The sequence below is a fragment of the Austrofundulus limnaeus genome, unplaced genomic scaffold (assembly GCF_001266775.1).
Source record: "Austrofundulus limnaeus strain Quisiro unplaced genomic scaffold, Austrofundulus_limnaeus-1.0 Scaffold26, whole genome shotgun sequence".
Taxonomy (NCBI): Eukaryota; Metazoa; Chordata; class Actinopteri; order Cyprinodontiformes; family Rivulidae; genus Austrofundulus; species Austrofundulus limnaeus.
The window spans coordinates 947635-953159 of NW_013952428.1; the positions used below are offsets into that span (position 1 = coordinate 947635).

General features: G+C 35.1%; 1 protein-coding gene across 1 annotated transcript in view; it reads left to right on the top strand.

Annotated features, from left to right (window-relative positions):
* Positions 1-5525, top strand: part of adamtsl4 (ADAMTS-like 4) — a gene marked incomplete in the record, with an annotated part of 97969 nt that overhangs the window by 36419 nt on the left and 56025 nt on the right.

Genomic DNA, 5525 nt, shown 5'->3' on the forward strand with positions numbered 1-5525 from the left:
GTGTGTGTGTGTGTGTGTGTGTGTGTGTGTGTGTGTGTGTGCCATGTGCTGAAGCTTGGTGAACTGAGGAGCTGAAGTGTATCTGATAGTTCCATCCCTCCCCAGCTTCAACACTGGCTGCTTGTTTTTGAGCGTTCACATAAGAACTGGCTGCAGACGCCTCCGTTCCCCCGACACACGAGACCACACACCTGAGTTACACCTGAGTTACACCTGAGTTACACCTGTGTGTGCTCGGTTTCCCTGTGAGGATGGACAGGAGCCAGGGTCTGTGTGTTTGACTGGGATGATTGAGGTCGTGACCTGTTCCACACCAAGATTTTAATAGTTCTGGATCTTTCTTTGTGTGACGCTTCACAGCATTCACACAATTCAGATCTTTTTTTTTTCCGTACATTTTTCAGCATCTAACTTGTTCCACAATTTTTGTGCTATTTCAACATTTCATATATCAAAACGTTCAGCTCATTCATGTGAGGGCTGCTATGACTTTTGGTATTTCAGCTTTTTTCACTTTTTTAACTATTTCACTTTATTTTAGCCACTTTTTTGCCATTGAAAATGAACGGAGCTGTTTTCAACATCCTTAAATTCCTTTGAAAATGTTTCTAAATCTTCACAGCACCTGACACATTTTGCTCTGTTTATTCTCTTTTTCACATTCGTGTGCTAATTTTAGCTACGTTTTTGCTATTTCAGATAAAATCCTTCTTCTTTATGCTATTCTTCTGTCTTTTTCTACTTTTTTGTGCTTTTTTGTGCTGTTTTTCTTCTTACAGATGCTTTCTGTTATATTCAGCTATTTGCTGAAATTTTCGCTAATGTTTAGCTACTATTAGCTAAAGTTAGCTTTTCTAAGCTAAATACACATTTTTTATAGCTATTAAAACTTTTTCTGAAAACTTCAGCAAACTTGTGCTCCTTATTATGCCAATTTAAATTCCAGCTACTTTTTTAGCTGTTTACTGAAACTTTCAGCTGTTTTGGCCATTTTACTACTAATTATCACTTTTTGGTACTCACATGCTATTCTTCTGCTAGTTTTACAATTTTTACAACACTTTCTCTATCTGGGTGCTAATTTCACCTTGTGGCTGCTAGCTTTAGCCTATTCTATGCTAATTTTAGCTTATTTATGCTACTTTAGCTGTAGATCCGCTTCTTTCTACTACGCTTTTGCTTTATGCCTTTCCCTGCTACTTAGTGCTATTTAATGCTTCTTGCAGATGTTTTCAGCTATATTTAGCTATTTTAGTTCTTAGCTTTTAGCTGTTTTATGTTTTCATAAATGTCCTTTATCCTTTATTGCTTTCTTAGTATCATTTAAGTGCGTGATCTTTTTTCTCATCTGTCTGTCTCCTGGCATTCAGAGTGGATGGAAAACTAATAATTTCATTGCTCAGGGAAACACGTTTCATCTGTTTATATGACAATAAACACTAAACACTAAACATAAATACAACTTTAAATTGTCCTGATGCATCTCAATAATCCAGGAAGAAAAATAAAAATAAAAAAAAATAAAAAAGCTGTGTAGGTCCTCTGGACAAGTTCTTTGTTGAAAAGACGTTTTGTTCTTCTCCAATGGTCCAACACAGAAGAACAACATCATCAGACCAGGACTGTGCAGTTCTACAGGCCAGCGGTCACTCTTTCAGGCATGAAGATGATCTCATCGTTGATAGAGAGGAATGTTGGTTTGAGAGGAGTAAAGGAAAACCGCCCGTCATTAAACAGGAATGGTCTCCCTGTCCAATTGTCTCCGTCTTATGATGCTGTTATTGAGTATGACTCAGCCCTCTGTGAACAAAAGGGATAAAGACTGTAACGATTGTTAGGCTGAAACAAACAGTTTTGATTGTCATCGTTAAACTTGTTTGTCCAACACGTGGAGGCGGAGCTTATAAGGCTGAGTTCACCTGAAACTCCTCAGACTGAAGACGTCTCCTGGACGAGAGACGAGACAATTTTCAACAAAGAAAAACTCGTCCAGAAGACCTCCTCACGTTTATTTAAACAACTTTAGATCCTGCGTTCTCATGTAGTTTTCTGGGTGCTGAATGAACTGTAGATTTATTAAAAACTTACCACAGAAGCCTGACCCGACCATCAAGCATTTAATTTTGGTCCGACCCAGCCCGCAGCCCGGGTCGGTCTAAGGCTATAAATTTAAACTTTAATTTAGAGTTACCAGTTACCAAACATGCATTTGTTTATTCACGTTTTTATTGAGGACAACATGAAGAAGAGATATGTTTCATGCATTCATCTAAAACAATATTTTACAAATCCTTTTCCAATTGGCTGCATTAATCCAGACATTTTCATGTAGTTATCCAATATCTGGGACACTTTTTTCTTTTTCTTTTTTAACATGCATGTTTTTGTTCTGTGAGAGGAAACCGGAGCACCCAGAGAAAACCCATGCTTGCACGGAGAGAACAGGCATTTTACTGTTTTTACTGATCACCTGCACTGGCGTTAGATTACGCAAAAGAGAGTATTAAAGTGCCTGTGACACCAATTTTTTTGCAATAAACACAAATTCGTTTTTCAAAAGATAAGATTGATAATATATTGCAAAAGAATTGACATAACTGAGATGAACAGTTGTTGAGATATTTGTGTGACGCTTCACAGCGTTCACACTATTAAGATCATTTTTTCTTCCGTATGTTTTTTGGCATCCAACTCGTTCCACAATTTTTGTTCTGTTTCAACAATTCATGTATCAAAACGTTCTGCTCGATTATGACAATCCTGCTATGACTTTTGGTATTTCAGCTTTTTATACTTTTTCAGCTATTTCACTTTTTTAGCCACTTTTTTGCCATTGAAAATGAATGGAGCTGTTTCCAACATCCTTAAAATCCTTTAAAATATTTCTAAATCTTTACAGATCCTTACACCTTTTGGTCTGGTACTGCTCTTTTTAACTTCCCGTCTTAATTTTTTGCTACGTTTTTGCTAATTTTAGGTATTTTCTGCAATTTCAGCTAAAATTCAGCTTCTTTCTGCTATTCTTCTGTTTTTTCCATCTTTTTGTGCCTTTTTCTGCTAATTTGTGCTAACTCTGCTCTTTATAGGGCATTCTGCTATTTTCATCTATTTGCTGAAACTTCAGATAATTTTTAGTTGCTATTAGCTAAAGTTAGCTTTTTAAGCTAAATACACAGTTTTTGTAGCAATATAACTTTTTTCTGCTAAGTTCTGCAACATCAAGCTCATTATACTTCATTATGCTAATTAAAGAATTAAAGGAAACTATTTTACATAAAAATTTGGCTGTTTTAGTAACTACAAATTGACACTTTTTTGTACATTTATGCTCTTTTTTTTCTGCCAATTTTACATTTTTTTCCACTGTTTGGGTGCTAATTACAACTTCTGGCTGCTACATTTAGCTTATTTTATGCTAATTTTAGCTTGTTTTTTGCTATTCTTTTGCCTTTTTCTACTGTTTGAGCTTTTTTCTGCGAATTTGTGGTATTTATGCATCTTACAGATGTTTTGCTCTCTTTTTTTCAGCTATTTTAGCTTTTAGCTATTTTCTGCTTTTTCAACTATATTTTTTTGCTTCTTTTTACCTTTTTCTGCAAACTCAGGCTTTTTTGCTTCTTTCAACTGAAAATTTTAACTTACAATAACACTTTTGCTACTAAATTTTTTCAGCTCGATTTCAGCAGTGTTCAGCTTAAATTTTCAGCAAGAAGCATTCACACTAACATTTTCACAGGAAATGCAATCTCTCTGGTCACATGTGAAGTAACAGGAAGTGATGTCATAGGGGAACATCTGCATGTGAGCAGAGTTCAGACTGTAGAGGAAATTCTGATGTTTCTTTAGATTATTTTGAGTTATTATCAAAGACATGAAGAAGAGTCAGAGTTCACATAATTTTGTTTCATAAACAAAAACCAGAGTTTCTTTTCTTAAACAGTTCCCCTTTGATGTCACTTCCTGTTTCATTTTGGCTGAGCCAAGTTCAAAAGAAAAAAATGCCAGTTTTTTTGACAAAATGGGTAAAATTGTGTGTATTGTGCCAAGTTTCTTAAATAGAAAGATATTTTCCTTGACATTGTGTATTTGAGGGACATGCATGTCACAGGTACTTTAATCTTTGTTGTTTTAATTTTTGTTTAGTTATGGAGTCTGAACACTTCCACTTGTTTCCTTCCATGGTTGACACTGTTTAGTTGTGTTTCGGTTAAAGACAATGCAAAGAAAACCTTTATTTGGATTGTTTCTCCACCACAGGGAGATGAAACCTGTGAATTTTGAAAGAGTGAACATTTACAAAATCAAAATTCATTCCTGCAGTGGATTGATCATTGTTATTACTCAGCCCGCTATCAGCTACGGACCCTCTCTAACTTATATTTTTGTGAGCTCACACTCGTATTTAAGCACCTTTATCCTGTTTACAGCTCAGTATTTAAAACGTAGGCATGTTGATGGATGAACAGGTGAGACAGCGTACATGATCGGGACATGGGGTTCAAACCAGGAGGACCAGAATAACTCGGAGTGACGTGTGTGCTGGGGTTATTTTTTTCCACTGGGTGCCTTGTTGCAGGTTTATCTCCAGCGAGAGCACAAGGAGAGACGATAAGATGCTTTTAACAAATGCCACACGTGCACGTTTTCGCTCTCGTGCAGCACATCCACACGTATGGGGTGCAGTTTGTAAAGTTACACAGTAAAAAATTACCACTAATATTTTTGTTTTATTTAGACTTTTATAAGAAAAAAAGGTACAGATTTATTTTTCAGTCAGTTTTTCACCATATGATTCATACATTTATAAATGTCAGAGTTTATAAACTAAATATTTAACTTACAAATKAAATATTTAGTTAACAAGCTAAATACTTAACTTGTGACTTAAATATTTAGCTTTGAGCTAAATGTTTAGGTTGCAACTTAAATATTTAGGTAGCTAGCTAAATATTTAAGCTAAATATTTAGGTAGCTAGCTAAATATTTAAGCTAAATATTTAGGTAGCTAGCTAAATATTTAAGCTAAATATAAATATTTAAGTTGCAATCTAAATATTTAGGTAGCTAACTAAATATTTCAGTTAAATATTGTAGGGGTCACCTCGAGTCAAATTATCAAGGAACTATCTTGGACTCTCAGTACTCTGGTTGGCCTAAATACAGTTCTAAGTGGAACAGAGTTTTTGTCCATTCGAAGCCACTTAGAACTGTATTTAGGCCAACCAAGGCCATCAGAGGACTGAGGGTCCAAGACAGTTCCTTGATAATTTGACTCGAGGTGACCCCTACAATATTTAGGTGGCTAGATAAATATTTAAGTTGCGAGCTAAATATTTAGGTAGATAACTAAATATTTAAGTTAAATATTTAGGTGACTAGCTAAATATTTAACTTGCTAGCTAAATATTTAAGTTAAATATTTAGGTGACTAGCTAAATATTTAAGTTGCAACCTAAATATTTAGGTGGCTAGCTAAATATTTAAGTTGCAACCTAAATATTTAGGTGACTAGCTAAATCTTTAAG